The 20,015-nt window shown below is 41.7% G+C and overlaps 1 protein-coding gene across 3 annotated transcripts in view; it reads right to left on the bottom strand.

The window, feature by feature from the left end:
• The window catches only part of ENOX1 (ecto-NOX disulfide-thiol exchanger 1), a 561,141-nt gene that overhangs the window by 427,341 nt on the left and 113,785 nt on the right, over nucleotides 1–20,015 (bottom strand). For all 3 annotated transcript variants that reach the window (XM_059377619.1, XM_059377624.1, XM_059377621.1), the window contains exon 2: nucleotides 11,520–11,585. The gene's annotated coding sequence lies outside the window, so the exon portion shown is untranslated. The remainder of the gene's footprint in view (nucleotides 1–11,519; nucleotides 11,586–20,015) is intronic.

Below are 20,015 nucleotides of genomic sequence, written 5' to 3'. Positions count from 1 at the left end.
CAAGCTGTGTTGTCCCTAAAGTGTATCCCGTTTCACAACTGCATACATTTCACTGTTTCGTCTCATGAAAACGAATGGAAAGCACTTCTTCCCAATGCCTTGATAAAACAAAAGGTCTAGAAGGTCTGGAACACATGAGATATGTTTTCTTTAAAAAAAATAGTTTGTATTAAGGGAAAAATGAAACAAGATGGGATCGGGAAGGAGACAAACCAAAAGAGACTCTTAATCTTACAAAACAAACTAAGGGTTGCTGGGGGGTTGGGGGTAGGGATAGGGTGGCTGGGTGGATACGCGCTATGGTGAGTGCTGTGAAATATGTAGGCCTGACAATTCACAGACCTGTACCCCCCGGGCAAGTAATACATTATATGTTAATAAAAATAATTTAAAAAATAGTTTGTATTTATACCCACTGATTCACACCACAGCTTCAACCATTATATCATCCTGGGTCCAGAACTTAAGTGCTTTCAGGTTTCTAGTTAATTATTCTGGACTTGGCTGCCACAGCTGGAAATCAGCACTCCCCAACCAGTAGCAGGTCCTGACACACTGCTGTACTGTGAGTGGGTTCCAAGTTGGCCAATGCCCCTTGCCCCCTCGGAAGCAGGTGGTGGGCGGGCAAGCCTGGGGCACTTTGGCACCTCTGGACAGGTGACAACAGGCCATCAGCTTTGCCAGAGACCAAAAATGTAGTACTCCTTGCCCGACTGAGAGGCATTAAACATGTCCATAGACCCCCACTTCAACAGCACCCCTGCCCTTTGTGGAGAAGTGACCCATGAAGCTGGTAAATGAGCTTGGGGAGGGGGACCCAGTGGACAAAGCTACAGAGGACAGCTCCCCAAATTCTCTCCATGAGTTTTCCTGATACCTCCTTCCAGCTCGTGTACTCTTTCATTGACAACCAAGCTACCTACGAGGTGTCTGCTCCAACACTGAACAAACATTTTGCAATCAAGGCCTCATTATTTTTCATTATTTTATAGGAAAAATTTCAATGGGGCCTATCAGAGTATAGCATTTAAATAGTAAGACAAAGGATTAAAGCTATTGATTTTTTAAAATTTTAACTTTTGTAAAACTTGGGATAGTGTTGTGAAATGGCTTGAATTTTTTTTTTTTAAATCACTGCTTGCGTAGTATCCAACAATGACTAACAAGAATTTAGAGAATCACTAAAATCTTAATAAAGAAACATGTTTAGCTACTTGAGGCACATATGCAATATTTAAAAAGTAATGTTTATAAAAACAAAATCAGGTTTCTCATTAGAAAATCTGAAAAGAGTGGCGCCTGAATGGCTCAGTGTGCTGAGTGTATGTCTTTGGCTCAGGTCATGATCTCAGGGTCCTGGGATTGAGCCCTGCATTGGGCTCCCTGCTCAGTGGGGAGCCTGCTTCTCCCTTTCCCTCTGCTCCCCCTGCTTGTGTGTGCTCTCTCTCTCTCTCTCTCTCTCTGTGTGTGTGTCAAATAAATAAATAAAATCTTTTAAAAAAATCTGTAAAGATTCTATCCAGAAGTTTCATATCTATACAATATTCTCCAGATGGATGTCCTAAACTTGCTGCATTATTAAGTATTAGTTTCTACGTGTGCTATAATGAGGCAAAACTGATAACTGATTTAAATAACATGCTTATTGTACCACTTCTAGGTGTCTCCATTTCAGGTACTGCCTATTGGTTTCCCAGTGAGAAAGAGGAGGGTTAGCATTCTTTCACACACATAAACATGCCCCATGTCCCCATCCTTTCAAAATTCTACCACAATCTTGGTTACCTTAAACATCAATTTTGAGATCATTATAGCCATGGGGGTACCATTAGTATTTGAATCATGTAATACTCTATGATTATATTTCCGTTTCTTATTTTTTGTCTTTCCTGAAGTTAATCACGGTTACATTTAATTTGGGTTAGTTTCCTATATGCTTTTCATGAGGTTATCCCCAAAGCTTCCCCAGACTTGTAATTCTCAACTCCACACAAACACAGCAAGAGCTTTATCAGCTTTTCCACCGTGAGGAAGTCTCTCCCAAGGTCCTCTCCCCACCCCAGCTTCCATCAGAGGATCACTAGTCCCACTGCACTCCTGGCTCTTGTGTTGGTCCTGTCTCTGGGATCCTGGGCCTTCCGATTGGCTCACCCTGTAATTTACTGGAGCACATCATCATTTTGTAAATTTCATGAACACGTATTGGCAAAATCTCTTAATTAGAAATACCTACCTTTGGTTGTAGGAAATTTTGTTAAATTTTGTTTTATCTCTTTGATAAATTTCTGTCCTCCGTTTTCTATACTCACTTTCTCAATCTGGTGTTAACTATTTTTGGACACTAGACCTCATGAACCACTCCTACCCATTTTCTATATTTTTATATTATTTTCTACTCTTTTTCTTTTCACATTCTAGTAAGTTTGCTTAAATTTGTCTCCTGTCTCTTATAGATTCTATTCCTCTTTTGTGGTTTTAATACGCACTTTATCCCTCCAAAGATACAGATGATTTCTTTTTTAAGATTTCTTCTTCTGCAAGGGTTCGGTTTCCTCCAAGCTGCTTTTTTAAATGTTTGCCTGTTTTAGTTTTTATCTCTCATGATACTTTTCTTAAATGTCTGATGATCCTTGGCCATGTGCTGATATTTAGAAGTGAGGAACTAGAAAGTCAACAGTAAAGCTGCAGGGGTGTGTTTTTGGTTTGGGGTTTATTGTAGGATTGCTCTAGTTAGGTCTCTTCTTTGGGGGAACCCTAGCTGTCAGTATCCTTGAGTTTTATTTTTAGGTCCTAACCCCAGGGAAGTATCCTGGAGTCTCCTTCAGGTAGGGTATCATCCTGGCTGCCCTTCGGCTATGGGGCACAGAGAAAGTGGCTGTGATTCTCAGGATTTGGTAAGTCAATACAATCTCCCTGATTTCAAGACTATTTAATACCACTTTAAACCTCTCCTGATATCTGCAAATCCAGAAACCCGTTTTATCATTTCTACAAGAAAAAATAATCTCCATTCCTCTGTTGGGAGTGGAAGATGGGAAGTTGCCTGCTTGTATACAGTTGGGAAACAGATCTGAACTTTCAATCAAATACTCCTATTGTTACCCCTATTTTCACTTTCATTTCCAAGGGGTTCTTGTTGCTGAGAATTCCTGAGCTTTTGCAGGTTTCGCTAGGGTAAACTGGGCTCCTCCTTTCCTTTCTCCTCTGCCAAATTAAAATTCTGCTTTCTGAGGCCTGCTCCATAAGCCACTACTCATCCAACTGTATATCCCAGATTCTCAAACGCTACCGCCTTTCTTTGTTCTTATAGGTATGTGCCTTAAAAAAAAAAAAAAAAGTCCCTTAAAAGTCATTTTAATGGAGTTTCAGGAAGGGCCAGGAACTAAATAAAACATGTACTCGTCTTTAATCTGAAAACTGTCAATCACTCTTCATCCTTTCACATTGAAATGGGCATTATTTGATTTATCTTCACCATTAAGACAGTGACGTCCAATGTTCAGGAGGAACGGGAAGTAGGAAAGTTAAGACATTGGGGTTTTGGTGGAACTGAATTTGCATGCTCTTTTAACTCTCTGTCTTAACAATGTGTTTGGCACTGTGGGAAATAAAAGTATGTCCCTATTTCAGAACAGCTTGGAAAATTTCTCAAAAAGGTGAACTATTTAAAGAGGTCCTTGAATTGATAATTAACCAAAATGAGAGTATTCCGAGGGAAAAACCATCCGCCAAAGGAGTGGAATAGTCAGAGACAAGCCCAACTGAAGGCAGCTTTGAAAAATAAACATTTAGAAACATTTCTTTTGTGCGGTTTGCATAATGTGTATTAGATACAAAGTGATCAACTGATTGAAGAATGAGGTTTACTTTATGCAGAAGAAGGCTGCTGGCATACAGAAAAAAAGATGCTGTTCTGCTTACAATACAGCTGCTTTAAAATCTTTATTCTTTATTTTTCACCATAGTGGGTAATAAAGATGTGAAATATATTTTTTTTAAATATCAATTTGGTACCCTGCAACCTTATGAAAAGAGATACAGTAAAATATTTTTTTCATTTATTTATTTTCAGCATAACAGTATCATTATTTTTTCACCACACCCAGTGCTCCATGCAATCCGTGCCTTCTATAATACATTTTATTTTTTCAGTGATGTGCTGGTTTTAAAGTTACAGTCATCTACAGGTTGAAAACACCACCATCATCATCATCATTGTGACTGAAATAACTGCAGGTAAAACAACTTTGTTTCTGTGCACCTGCAACTCTCTAGTGCCTAATGCCAATTATCCCACCGAAATAATTGTCTTTATAACATGGGTTCTGATAATGCACAAGTTTAGGAATATAACTACTGCCTGAGACAGAGCTGGCTTTTAATTGGATGAATACAGCTTTGAGAGGAAGGACTCCAAGGAGAATATTGCACGTGTTCAAAAATGAAGACAAATCTGTCCTCCCCATCGGATCTGGATAGGAGGTGGTGGGAAAGGAGTGTGGCTGAGATGTCTGAATGCAGAAGCTTCCCAAAGCCATAGAGTGGAGAATGAACTCAGAAGTAAAATGAATGCAGTGGCGCCTGGGTGGCTCAGTTGGTTAAGCATCTGACTCCTGGCTTCAGCTCAGGTCATGACCTTAGGGTCTTGAGATCAAGCCCCATGTCGAGCTCCACACTCAACAGGGAATCTTCTTGAGATTTTCTCTCTCCCTCTCTTCCTGCCCCTCCCCGCATTAGTGCATGCATTCTCTCTCTCTAAAAAGTAAATCAATAAACCTTAAGAAAGAAAGAAAGAAAGAAAAAAAGAAAGAAAGAAAGAAAGGGTACAACGAGCCTGCAAATTTGTAGACAAAGAGAAGGCCTAGAACAAGGAATACAGTCATCAAAATGAGGTTTTGAAAAATGTAATCTTCCAGTACACTATGGGGTAAAAAGTCTAGCCACAGAAAACAGCTCAGACCCTAAGTCATTGCAAGGATCCCAGGCCACGTGAAGCTGGCCTGGATGGCTTGGCAGTAGAAACGTGAGAGACTCACTTCCCAGATCAATGGCATTGAGGAATCCACATTTATAGTCAATGTAGATAGAGCCAAGCAAAAGGAACAGATTGGATTAATACTGATGAAGGGGCTTACCCCATGGTATCCTTTGGTTTTTAATTCAAGAAACATTTACTGAGTATCTACTATGTGTGAGGCATATAGTCTTTTCTCATCATTTGTCTCATTACCTTATAAGCCAAATGTTAAAAAAAAAAAAACAGTTAATTGATTTCACAGACTGATTGATGTTCTTCTGTAAGAACAACAGATTGATTTTTTCATAGACAGCAATACTAATTCCTCCATTACGTCCTCCTCCTCCTGTGCACACGGTCCAATCGACTTCAGAGCCAACTCAATACAAAGAGCAGAAGAAAGGCATTAAGAGAACAAGGTCCATTAGGCCCAATATTGCCTCAATTACTTTAATTCCATTATTCCTGTTCATATTACTTCTTTAATCAATATCTCCTTTCAGTTATTCATGTTTACCCTTTTCAAAATCGCAAGTAATAGGATTATGGTCTTTTGAGCTCAGTAGCAACAGACTTTCATAAATATATTTCTGAATTTGTGATTGTCTCCAGATCTGCAACTGAGGAGTCTCAAATTGAATCAGGTCTTCCAGAGGCCCTCTCATATAAAGATGCAGAGCTTCTTAATGCAATATAGGTGCTTTTACCTGTTAGGCCATCTGTCACTCCCTGTCAAGACCACTCACGTAAGCTTTAATGGCGTTCAAAGTTTCTTCTTCCTGTGTCTAAGCTCCAGGGTCACGTAACTAGTTTTCAGAATGGATCTCTTCTGCGTACATATTCCTGCTTTTCATTTCAGGTAAGCCTTCTACCTTCCACTGACAATTACTCTGCCCTGCAATAGTTTCACCTGGACATGACATGAGCCACGGCCTCTCATGCATGACAATTAATCAATCCCTCAGTTCCACCTCTGTAAGAGCTTTAGAAATTAAAGACTCTGTTCCTCTCCATTTTTCTAACAAACATTAATGCAGTGCCTACTAGATGCAAGAAGTTGCTCTTCAGGCTTGCACAGGATCTGTAACGGGCTGGTGGCCCTTCCCCATAACAAGCACCAGTCCTCCCAAAGTGCTGTCAAGAATGTGGGATTTATTATTTTTTTTAAAGATCTTATTTATTTATTTGACAGAGAGAGTTCACAAGTAGGCAGAGAGGCAGGCAGAGAGAGAGAGAGGGAGAAGCAGGCTCCCTGCTGAGCAGAGAGCCCGATGAGGGGCTCGATCCCAGGACTCTGAGATCATGACCTAAGCTGAAGGGAGAGGCTTAACCCAGTGAGCCACCCAGGCGCCCAAGAACATGGGATTTAAAGAAGTGTGTGAAATTGTGATGTGAAGAGTCCCTCAGAAGGTCTCCCAGAGTTCAGTAAATTCACATATGAGCAGAGAAAAGCTTCATAAAGGATATGAATTCGAGGGAGATCTTGGAGGATGGGAGGATTTTGAAAAGGGAAGCTAGGAAGAGAAAGGGACAAACTGTGTGTGAAAAGAAATGCAGCAGATTTAGCTGGGGGTCAATGATTTTCAGACCAAATGCAAGAGAGAAATGGCTGAGATCCTCAAGGGACAGGTGAGGAAGGCCTGACTTCCCCGGGAAGCAATGAGACCAGAGAGGCACGAGGCAGGACATAGCTCTTCCTCACACAGCCTCATCACCACAAGCATGCTGAATCGAAGGCAGCTGCAGCTTACAGACATGAGGCAGGAAGGCGGACAAGGCAAGATGCAAGGGGATCTCCTCTCCAAGATGTGATTCCTGCCCACCCTACCTGGCCGCACATGCTCTTTCCCACTTCCTGTTCCACGAACACCCAAACATCAAGCACACTCCCTGCTCTGCATAGCTCTGTGCTAAGCTTGCCTTCCCTCTGTCTCCTTTGGAACACTCTCTCTCCACCACACTAGTCCATCTGGCAGTGCTCGACTCCTTCCAATCTCCGTTCAAATGCTAACTTCTCTATAAGGCATTTCCTGACTGCCCCAATCCAAACCACTTGCTCCGTTCCCTTGTGTAAGGGAAAGCTACTACACAGCTCCATCAGAGCAACTGTTTCTAAAGGATCATCCCCCAACTGAACTATAACACCCTTGATATTACCCCCAGAACAATTATTGGCGCATGTGGGAAGGACAATACATGAGTGAATGAATGAATGAAGTGAATAGTCATATGAACTAGAAAAGGATGGCCATAGATCAAAAGGAAAAAGAAAGTAAAACTATGAAAGAATACAGAAACCTGGAGAACTTAGTAATAACTAAACGTACGGTAATTGGGGGGGCGCCTGGGTGGCTCAGTGGGTTAAATCCTCTGACTCTGGCTCAGGTCATGATCTAGGTTCCTAGGAATGAGCCTCACATCAGGCTTTCTGCTCAGCGGGGAGCCTGCTTCCCCCCTCTCTCTGCCTGTTTCTCTGCCTACTTGTGATCTCTGTCAAATAAATAAATAAATAAATAATCATTAAAAAAATAAATAAATGTAGGGTAAGCAAAACATGGAGAATGCCAGGCTTCTGAGTTCTCTGCCAGAAGCCCAATGCTCTTCTTCATTGCTTTTCATATTATTAGCTTAGAAACACTGAGCATAAATACGTGGATTTAAAAGAAACAAAGAAGGAACCACCAGGAGACAGAGGCAGGGAAGAACCCAGACAGAACAAACACTAAGATTCCTATTTTAACTTACTTGGGTGTAAACATTTTCTGAGAAAAGTTTGTTATATTCTTCATTCAAAGTACAGTTTCTTTAATTAGAAGAGTTTCCATGTAACAGAAATACACTCTAATTTCAGAAGCATAAAAAACTACCATGTTAATTATTAACTAACTAAAGGGACAGAGAAAATCATTACCCCTTTGTAAAAATCAGAATTTAACAATGAATATGTTATTATCAATTCCATAGAACTCTTAGATCTGAATTTTCAGAAATCTAAGGTTAGTGAAATTAGAGAATGCAAAACAGAAGGAGGGAAAAGACTAAGCAACAGTAAATTAGTTTTTAATTTTCAGGGCACCTGAGGTTTTATTTCTCATGTATTTTCCTTAATAGTAGGGAAGTTCTGGTACACATAAAATAACCTATTAAAAGAGTATTTATTAGAATGTTATAATTGTACTAACATACCTTAGAGTACACAGCAAGGTATTGGAGTCTAATGACTAAAATGTAATTGCTCACTGAACTCTACATGTAATTGTCAAAGGGCTATTCCATCATCATTCAGACTTGATCACTTGATCATTCAGACTTGATCACTGTGTGACAATATAAATTGGTTGTTTTAATTTCTTTTCTTTTTTCTTTCATGTAGGCTCCACACCCAGCAGGGCCTGAACTCCTGATCCTGAGATCCTGAGTCAGATGCTCAGCCACCTGAGCCACCCGGGGGCCCTGGTTCTTTTAATTTCAATGAAGCTCCATAGACACTCTCACCAACCAAACGAGGAGATTCCCATGGTAAGTCACAGAGGGCCTCTAACTGAGGGTAGCAGGCTATTGAACAAAATGAAGTAGAAAAGCAAGCAACGGAGGCGCCAGGATGGCACTTACATCCGCACTTACATCCGCACCCAACCTCTGGTAGAACCACGCCTGTGTGCATCACGCACTCCATAAATATCTGTCGTTTGATTCACCAGTTTTTTTCGGACTAATGTTGTTGTGAAAAACGGTAAAATGAATTTTTACTTTCATTTTCATTTTCTACTGTGTGTCATCATCTTACAAATCCATGCTGTCTCGGCCAATGCTATCACTTGGCCATGGTGCAGGCTGCAGCCCCACCCCCAGGAACATGAAAGCCTCCACGGGAGTGAGAAGATGGTAAATAAATTACTCCAGCCCCCCTGCTGTGCAGGTTTCTGGAAGGCCAGGGCCTGAGGCCCTCAGTCCCTCATAGACCTTGGCCTGCCAACCTGAAGTAGCTAACACCAATGCACAGGCTCCTAAAGATGCTTTCTTCACATTCCCTTCCCTGGGAGGAAATCCCTCCAGGCCTTTGACTTCTCTCAGCAGGAGACTTCCTTTTGGTATAAAAAGGTAATGCTTTTCTGGAAGTAAGGTAGACATGGCCAGAAAGCTCTACCCTTACAGTAAATAGGGGCTTTCTAAATAGACATTTCTAAAGAATGGGTTCATAGCAGCAATGTCCACAGTTGCCAAACTGCGGAAAGAGCCAAGATGCCCCTTCAACGGACGAATGGATAAAGGAGATATGGTCCATATATGCAATGGAATATTACTCAACCATCAGAAAGGACGAACACCCAACTTTGGCATCAACATGAATGGGACTGGAGATTATGCTGAGTGAAATAAGTCAAGCAGAGAGAGTCAATTATCATATGGTTTCACTTGTGGAACATAAGGAATAACGTGGAAGACATTAGGAGAAGGAAAGGAAAAGTAAATTGGGGGAAATCGGAGAGGGAGGCGAACCATGAGAGACTGCAGACTCTGAGAAACAAACTGAAGGTTTTAGAGTGGGGGAGGGAGGAGGGATGGGTGGGTATTAAGGAGGCATGTATTGCCTGGAGCACTGGGTGTGTTGCATAAACAATGACTCTTGGAACACTGAAAAAATAAAATTAAATTAAAAATAAAAAAGAACGGGTAATTAAGGGCTACCTGGAGACCAGGATCCTCATATTTGATCAACCCTCAAATCTAAACACTCAAAAGAGAACTTTTAATAATTTTGAGCTAAGAAAGAACAGAGTGGGTAGATGACACAAGAGCAGATCTGTCTCAGGATAGCCTGCATGGATTAGTGCTAGGGAGCAGAACACTACATTTAATAAGTGCGAGGCAATGTGGCAGGGAAGGAAGAACAGCCCGACTAAGTATTATTTAAGTGGTATTGAATTAGTTGGAAAGATATCTTGAGGTACTGATAGGGGCGGCATGTAAATTGGCAGTTCAGCCTGAAATGAGAAGGCACGACTTGCTCACACAGAGGGCTATATTTTATAGAAACTGCATTTGCTATTATGTTTAAAGGAAAAATCTTAGCACATTCATGATGTTGTTTAACTTGGACTACCCTGAAAGTAAGCGTTCACCGAAGCCAAGGATCAGCAAGAAGACCTGTCCACCTCTGATGGCCGCAATTTATTTTTTCAACTTAAATTTGACCAGGGCCATTATGGTCTCTGTCATTCATTCATTCAACCAATATTAAGCAAAAGGCACTGTGCTCGTTTCTTTAAGGGATACGAAACAAATTAAGTGTCCTTCCCTAGGATGGTGTGATGGGTTTTGAAATGTGTACTCCAAAGGGATGTTGAAGGCCTAATCTCTCATACATGTAAATGTGACCTGATTCAGAAGTAGGGTCTTTTTATGATGAAGTCATTAAAGTGGTCCCCAATCCAATGTGAAAGTTACCCTTATGAAAAGGGGAAATTTGAACAGAGAGATAAACACACATAAAAGGAAGACAATGTCAACGCCCAGGGAGAAGGATGGCCATGTACATGCCAGAAACACCAAAGGTCTCCAGAAGCTAGGACAGAGGCATGCAAGAGAGTCTCCCTCACAGCTCTCAGAAGAAACCAACCTCACCGATACCTGGATTTCACACGTCCGGCCTCTGGAACCTCCCAATAATAAGTTTAAGCCACCTGGTTTGGGCTACATTGGTATAGCTGTCAGAAAAAACTAATATAAATTGGGTCACAAAAGAAGTGAGGCCAATGACAAAACTTCCAGGGAACAGAACTCTCTGAGGGGATCTTTCCACAAATGCTCTGACTCGGTGAAAGCAGGCAGGTTCGGTCACTGGACCACAGGTCACCACTTTCTACAGCAGTTCCATAAATGCCATCAAAGAAAAAGATGGTTTATATCCTATATGAAGGCTGACCCAATGGGAACTGTTTAATCCTCTAAAAAGATGATTAGAAAGAAACAGAAGCAATAAAGGTTAATGGAAAATTAATCTTGGTGACCTATTTGGGCAAATCAAAGTTGTGGGACATGCATTTATTTAAAAGGAAAATGCAAAGAATATTTAGAACGGCAACTCCAGATAAGGGGACAGAGATAAGACTTAATTAGAAGAGTTTCAATACTCACATATTTACAGAAATGTTGAAAAGATAAAAGCCTTCTGATAGGGTAATAGAGATGAACAACAGTGGTAATACTACGTTAACTCTGCAGAAAAATGGAAAGAGAGCTCCAGTGACTAGTCCTATTTCCCCACTGGCTGTGTACAGAGGTCCTATTGTAGGGACTTTGCAAGTGCTCCTCAAAGGCACGCTAGTTCCCCAAGCTCACCAAGGACTGGTCCTCTGCACCCCGGGTGTAAGGGAGGGAAACACACAGGAGAGAATGATGTCAATGGTATAATTAAGCTGAATCACCTCTCCCGCAGTGACAAACAACATGCCATGCCATTAGTCCTCCTTTTTGCTCCCTGGACACACCATCCCTTTACCTGAGCATGGTGAGCTTTCTCTCTTCCACGTCTTACAGAGATGATATCATGCTGGCTTCCGAGGACCTGTAAAATAAAGTCCATTTTGTTAGAAGAAACTCCAAACACCGAATTCAGAGAGCTGTTTGAACCTATGCAGGCAGGCGCAAGGTTTCACTTGCAAAGTTTGAGCTGAACGCTGCCCTTTCTTATTTCTAGCCATTCCAACTGACTGCCCTTGGAGAACGTCTCTGTGTGGTGCTAACCCAGTAACAATCAATAAATGTGAAGGTCTTATGATAAACCCAGCCCACGAGCCGTCAATCTTCGAAAGAGTATTTCTGCTTTGAAGGTAGTCCTTGTTGCCAAAGTAGCTCCATCAGGGCCAAGGCTAGAGAGCCAGGGCCTCCCACATCTAAGAAAACCTAAATAAATAAAGCTGTATGTTAATTAAAAGCAGTACAACCGAGAGTATCACTCCAAAGTTGTTCTGAGAGCTGACTAGTATAGGATTAGCATGTTTAAGTGTGGGAAAGACTTCTTCCAAATTTCTAAGATAAAGTAACAGAAACATAGAAGTTTCTTCTCAGAAAGTCTGCTGTGGTGCAAACTATAAAAATGCATCTAGACATTTTCATAAGATAAATCCCACCTTTATTTTCTAGAAAGTACTTTAAAGTTCTCTTACTCCAGCTGGATCCATAGACCAGCAACATCAGCATCACCGAGGAGCCTGAGAACCTACTGAAATGGAATCTGCATTTTACGGAGACCTTCAGCGGGTTCCCATGCACATTCAAGTCCGAGAAGGATGGTTCTGAAATGCATTTTGCATCTGGCCTGTGATTACTAGAATCACAAGAACTAAGTCACCTGAGACTTCTAAGACTGTCCTCTGGTGTCCAGGAGTTAATGAAATCAAAATCCCTTTACTACAGTTGCATGAATCTGGGAACCTACTAAACTCCCCAGAAGCCACTCCCTGCTGCCTACATCAGCTTTTCCTTTCCAGAAGATGTTATGCTAATTACCAACTGATACCTAAAAGCACAGCATTATTCTAGAAGGATTCTGTTTTACAGTCAAAAGATTAGCATCAGGTCATTCATTCATTCTATAACCAGATAGTAAACATCTACTTAGGTGATCTATAGTAACCAACATTGTGCAAAGAGCCCAAAGTCTAGAGGAAGGACAGAGGTTTGAACATTGAATTGTAGGTCCACTATGGAAAGGTCAGCACAGAAAACCAGGCTGCAGAGGTGGGCAGTGGTGGATACTTGGGAAGCTTCTCACCCAGACCTGGAATACTGGGAAGTCTTCCTGAGCTCAGCTTTGGGGAAAGAAAAAAAAAAAAGAAAGAAAGATTTTTCAAGAAGCAGCCCACCTATAGGCACAGTGAGTATGGTATTAGGTTATGGCAAGTACCTAGACCAGCAATGAAAGAGGTAACTACCTTACTTAGAAAAAACATTGGATTGTGATTGTATAGGGTTTTTTTTCCAACTGCTTTGAATATTTGTATGCATGAGCTATAAATGTGGCGGCCCTTAGGAACATTTTTTTCCCTTTTAACTCTCCTACCTGTAGACAAGGAGGAATGGCAAACATCAAATGCAAGAAACACAAACTCAGAAGTCTGTGGAACACTGCAAGGGGGCAGGGATAACAGAACGGTGCCCTCCACATTTGCTATTTGATCACAGAGAGTGTCACTGAAACCGTAACCAGCAGTTCGGGGGCCAAAAAGAGAATTGCATTAAAGTTAATACGAAAGTCAGGGAAATGTCTCAGGCGAGGGACACTGGCTATTGGGCAGGTGCACGGCTGGGAGCAACTGAAGGCTCTCAGTGGGACACTGAGTGCACACCTCTCTCCAAGCCTGTTTCTTCTCTGTGCATTTAAATAGCTCTTATCCTGTCTCCTTCCCCCTCACTTACTCTTGCGATTTCTCTCGGTCATTTTCCTTCTCCCCTAGAACCTCCAGGTGCCCTCCGGTCTCTGATTCAACTCTCATCTATTTTCTTTCTAATCCGCCTGCTTTTCTACACCGTCCTTTTGTGAGGAGATAAGGGACAGAAGCGAGGACAACCACAAACATCTTTCTACTCTCTTCCCTTGATCTCTCTTTCCTTTGCTCCACTAACATCCCCACACTTCTGTTCCCCTCTCCTAAACTCGCTTTCCTTTCCTAGAGTCAATCTCCTTTATCAGTATGTAGCCAGTTCTTCCAAGCACAGAGCTCAGAAATGACAGACCTGCAGGCCACCTCTACTGTTCCAGTGTCAGCCTTGGAGTTCCCAGATTCTCCTAACCTGCCGGGTCAACAGTTGAAAAGAAAAAAAAATACTTTGAAAATATAGTAATTTAACATTTTCTTAGTTTTAAAATGTAGAACAATTCTGGATTATCCAGCTGCTGTGCTGAATGGGTAACAAAGGTATAAAGTATACTAGGCAAAGGGTTTCATTCTAAACCTGGTTCTCCTTAAGTGCATTCCCTCCAACCCACCATGAATCCAACCTTGTCATTACTCTTCTCCCTCTTTGTACAGATCCCCTACACCCTCCTGGAATGACTGAAATGTGCCTCATTACCAGCCCAAGGAAGATGAATGACACAGGTCAGAGTTAACAGAGTGTTTCTTGACAAAGACACAATGCAGCACACAAAAAGGCTCATTTAACACCCCATCAGGAAGCCTTACAAGTTACAGCTTAATAAATATACAAAGATTATTGTAATACAGAAAACGTCTAGTACCGCTTCCCACATGAAATGCACTTACGGAGAACTCTACGGAGCAGGCTTTGATACGGCAATCTCACACTTACTCTCCAAATTGCAAAAAAGCAATTTGGTTTTCTTTAGGCATTTCACTCTATTTTCAACCCCTGTGAATTATTTTCAACCCCTGTGAACTATCGGCAAAACTTTGTAGACAAATCCCCATCTTCTATCCTAGTCCCTAGATGTAGCATATGCTCCTCTCTTATAGTATATGCTCCCCAAATTTTTGATGAATGAATGAGTTTATTAATCAATTAACTGACCGATCAGTGTAAGTCTAAGACACAGCAGAATTAAGTAGAGGAAAACACTATCACACACTAAAGCACTTTGAAAAATTCCAAGGTTTTGGCATTGTCATCTAATCATATGGTCAACTTAGGGTCTTGGATGTAACTTGCCTCTGAGATCTAGTAAAGGGAAGAGGGGCTGGTTGGGCGGGGACACGGTGTTGTCCAATGTGATGACCCACATTCTAATGGCAAACAAGCAGATATAAAAACTCTAAAAAGAGGACGAAAGTTCTCAAAAATTTTAAAAATGCAGTTAGCTTGGGATAAATTAGTGAATCTTTCCATATGTTCCCATGATACACACCCTTTTATTACTGATGATCTCATCACATCATTACCTCTCCTCAAAAGTTTCTGTGTCACACAAAGGAGTCAAGACTAGGGCACAGCCCCCCAAGATTTTCTAGACAAGCTAAGAAAGCTCCAGAATGGATTCACTGTAGGCCATGATCCCATCTTAGATAAGAGGACGAGGGGACTCGACAAGCTGAGCTACGCCTTAACAGAACTAAGGAGTCCCCATCTCCTTGGATTCACCTCAGAATTAGCAGTTTCCCCAAACAGGGACTGCTAGTCACTCCTTATCAATCAAATAGGAGTTAGAGGCAGAGCTGGCCTGGCCTACAGTGCTAACTTGTTATATTTTGCTCTGTATCTCTTAATAATTTCTTAAAGATCTATTTCATTTTATATAATCAACAGTGTTCCAGAAATTAGAGTTCCTTTCTTCATGTTAAAAAACTGTAAGAGGAAAAAACCAAAAAAACTGTAAGAGGTTCTTTTTAACATTAACACCATTAATATCCTCAGGGTGAGATGGTCACCCCTCCAGAAAAGAACGCCTCAGAATCCTATCTATTCTAATTCCACAGGAAGAGCTCCCTGTGCTAACTTTCAACTCCATTGTGCCCTCAGACTTGAATCAGTTTTAAAAAATGCCCTGCACTCACATTTGAAAAGAAGGATTTGACGCCTTGAAGAAAAAGTTTTGACAGCTCTAGGAGACATGTATTTTAATTTAAATCTGACCCAGAGTGAGACATCTAAATGACCCATCAATGAAAAAAGAAAAAAAAAATATTTGAAAACAATCCCTAGTTATTACTTCTATTACTACCTCTGCATATCATAAGACCTAGATGTGTTACCATTCAACAGTGTTTTCTAATAATAAAGAACTGAAGAAAAGATATCATGTTTTAACTTTTTTACCCCTTCATTTCATTTTGAGGGTTCCAGCAATCTAGTTTCCTAGCAATATAAGAATCCCAGCTCTACAATTTCAGTCATATCTATACAGTATGAAAAGCATTTCCAAAAAGAAAAAAAAAATAGCTGTATTTGCCATCTGTACTCACTACCTTAAGTTCCACAGCTATGTTTTTGCACTGGGGTGCAGAGAGAAGGTGGGGAGGAATCTGATTCCCTCCCCCCCACCAAAGTTCTGAGTGCCTTCTCCGGCTGTGATTCACATGGTATCTTTTCAACATCAATTCTCTGTTCAAATTACCTCAACATCTTTGGATTTCTTCTATTCTCATCCCAATAAGCTAGTACCTTTGGGAACAATTAAAAAGAAAAAAAAAAAAAAACTACTTCCACATTATTTGTGTCCATGTGTGTATATACACTGTCATATGACTTCCAAGTCTGAACTTAAGGCCAAATAGTCAAATAGCACATACCAAATGCGAGCTACTGAATGAAAACAGATCAGTGAAGGAGTCTTGCCACCATTGCTACTACTACGTCCCTGAAGGATATAATCTGGAAAAGCTACTTCCCAGGCCCCTAATCCAGCCAAGCCCTCCATTAAACAGAGCTTCCAGACAGAGGGGACTGGGTGAATGCCTCCGTAAGAGATCACCACATATTTTCATAGTTTACAAGGATAAAGCAATTACAGCTTTAGTCGTTCATGAATAAAGCCTCTTTAACATTTTAATGAGAACATTAAACTCAGCTTCACTTGGTTTGGTCTCCCCAGAAAGTCTGTTAGCCTAAGAGAAAGTTTCTTTAAAAAGCAGTAATGAAATTGTAGGCCTGTCTGTGTCCCCTAGGGCATGACTCCGCCACAAACACTGGCTGTGTTATCCCCCCCCCCCCCAACAAGCCTATATATTTTGATAGGACTACAGTTAGGGAAGTGAGAGACAGTGTCTGAAGAAACACCCCCCTCTCTGCAGTACTGGTGTGCTTGTGTGTGCTCACTCATTTTATCTCTGACTTGTCTCCTAATTCGCTTTTATGTTATACACAGCTTTGACTACAATGTGTGACTCAATAAATGTTCAATCATACTTTTCTGCTATTTTCCCTTAATCATTTTCTACCAGCTCTGTTCTCTCTTGCACTGTGACTGATTCCCACTAAGGCTACCAACTGCTGTTCGCCTGGAGACCCATTAAATTCCGCAGACAACCAAGAGAGCTTCAGAAGCCAAAGGTGAACAAGAAATCATTCTCAGACTCAGTGACTTAGCATGAATGTCTGCCTCTTCTTCTGAACAAAACCTGAAGCGGTGTAAGAGAAGAGTCTGTCACCTTGAAAATCGAGTGGAAGAGACGAGTAAAACCAAAGGGGGTTCATCTACAGGTAATGCATGACATTTCCTGAACACCAACTGTGAACGAAGAGCTATTTTAGGTCCTGGGGGGACAGTGAGGAATGAAACAGACAAGACCTCCATTCCCACTGAGCTTAAGAACTAGCTGGAGAAACAGGGAGTAAACAAACAAACATATCAGAAGGTAATAAGGGCTACAAAGAACATATAACAGACCCAAGGGATAAGACAGACCAGTTAAATAGGATGGACAGGAAAAGCCCAGCAGAGCAAAAATCTAGAACAAATCCTTAAGGTCGTGAAAAGATATGGAGGAACCTGAAATGCAGGTTACTAAGTGGAAGAAGGTAATCTGCATAAGTCCAGCTATAAGACATTCTGGAAAAGGCAAAACTCCAGTGGAAATAGTAAAAAGATCAGTGGTTTCCAGGGGTTGGGGAGAGGAAGGGAGAACAGTACAGAGGAGTTTAACACAGTGAAACCGTTCTCTACAATACTTCATAATGGTAGATACATGTCATTATACAGTTGTCAGAAGTCATAAAATGCACAACACTAAGAGCGAACCCCGAAGTAAACTACAGGCTCTGGGTGATAATGACATGTCAGTGTAGGAGCACCGCTGTAACAAAGGCATCACTCTGGTGTGGGACGTCTGCCGTGGAAAGGGCTGTGCGTGTGGTGGGGTAGGGGGCAGGAGATCTAGGAGAACTCTCTGTACTTTCTGTTCAGTTTTGCTATAAATCCAAATTGCTCTAAAAAATAAAGTCTTTTTAAAAAAAAAATCCTTAAGGGAAGAGAGTGTGGTGTGTAGAAGAACTGAAAGAAGTTCAGCTTTGCTGGAGTCTAGTGAACAAGGCAGAGAAGAATGACATCAGGATGAGCCAAGGAGGTCATGGTTAGAAGTCTGAGTTTCACCCTAAAAGCACCAGGAGCCACTGTCTAGTTTTAGGCAGGGCCTGTTTTAGTATGTTTTCATTTCTGAAATGTCATTCTGGCTACCGTGTGGAAAATGGATTCCAGAGAGGCAATGGACAGAGGCTGATGATGGTGATCTAACTGACGGTGGGAGAAGCGGACGGGTTTGAAAGTGCATTTGAAAGAGTAGCTGACAGGATTGGTGATGGAGACAATGGATATGGGGCCGTGAGGGAGAAAGAGAAATCAAAGATGATTTCTCAGTGGGAGGAGACAGCCCTTCCTGAGATGGGGAAGATCCCCGGGGAACTACCTATGAGGACCACACAAGGTGCCACATGCCATGTGACAGACCAACGGAAGCCATGGGAGCGTCTGTGTCACCAAAGACACATGTGCCCTCATGTGAAAAGCAAATGGATGTGTGTGCCAGTCACAGACACGCATACGTTCACCGGTCCAGGGAGATATATGTGAATATATATAAAGGTTAGTAAATGGTCTCTGCAACTTAAAGCAAATGTAAAATCATTTCAGGAATCTTTCAAGGACTAAAGAGAAAGATTATCAGTATTTCCATTAACTTGTAAGGAAGCTGAAGGCAAATAACACGAAGGGTCTCGCTGAGGGTCACACAGCCACTGGCCAGCAGAGCTGACACTAGGAGCCAGGTTTCCGGGGAGATCACACCAGACATACATCACACACGCCTGTGTGTCCTCCGGAACATGAGGACACACGTGCTGGGTGAGGGCGGGGTACTGCCGCCCTGCCTGCACCTCAGCCTGTGAGATGTTATTCAAATAATCTAGAAAATGTGGCTGACAAGACTAAAAAAATGTCCATAACATGGGAGCAAACCTGACACAGAGCAAATCAAACACTAAAGTGAAACGCGCCACAGACTTTTAAATGAACACCTCAACGACAAACACCGCGGGCTCCTGTGCACAAACTCTTCAGTAGCCCTCGCCAGGGTTATACAGACGGAGCTTCCTCAAAAGACGGAGCACGAGCCCATGACTCACTGGCATAACCTTATCTCCTCATACGCTTCATCTGGAATTCCTCTTCTATTCCTCGGGTTTCTAAAAGCGCACCAATAGCCCGAATAAATTTTAGGAAAAGGGAAAAAAAAATGCTAGAAGCCAAAGAACTGACAGGTCTGGTTTCTGTACCATTGCCTCAAAGAGTAAAATTCCATCAGGTGAAATGACCACTAAAGTAAGTCAGACCATATTTAAAAAAGACAAACACTGGGGACAGGACTGGTAGGCCCAGACATGCTATTTAGTCTGCATACTACCTATACAAGTTTTTTTTTTTTTCTTTTTAATACAAGCTTCATTCCGTCAGGCTCTCCCTCAGAAACAGTGAGGACTCCCACCTCACAACATTTAGAAGTCTGAAAGGGAAACAGTGAGGGGGTGTCTGTCTCTGTGTTTGTCCCTGTGAGTCATACACTCTCTGTTCTTACTGAATGTGGGTTGTTTGTTTTCTTGTTGATTTGCAGACTTCCTCTCTGAGTGATTCTTTTACAAACGGGCAAGTGTCAACTGTCCTTCTCTGTGTACTGAGAGCATATCCCTAGTGTGGGTTCACTTGGTAAGAAAATCTGCTGCTTTTCTCTACTAATGTTTTTCCAAAGGACCCCTCCAGAACAAGAACAGCCCCTAATGGACAACATGGCCACAGTCAGTGGTACTCACAATAACTAGACTGAGAACACCTGAAGAAAGGGGGTTCAGAAAAAGAGTTTAAAATGTTTGGTCAGATAACCCCATCCTCCAACCTGGAGGTTGAGAAAATCATGTTCCAGGGCTAAAATCATGTATGAAGATGGGAACTACTATCTTCGGCCAGTGATTTTCTTACCAAGTGAACCCACACTAGGGATATGCTCTCAGTACACAGAGAAGGACAGTTGACACTTGCCCGTTTGTAAAAGAA

This window comes from Mustela nigripes, chromosome 15 (genome assembly GCF_022355385.1).
Source record: "Mustela nigripes isolate SB6536 chromosome 15, MUSNIG.SB6536, whole genome shotgun sequence".
Taxonomy (NCBI): domain Eukaryota; kingdom Metazoa; phylum Chordata; class Mammalia; order Carnivora; family Mustelidae; genus Mustela; species Mustela nigripes.
The sequence above is the reverse complement of the archived record's forward strand: the minus strand, read 5'-3'. Positions and strand labels throughout refer to the sequence as shown.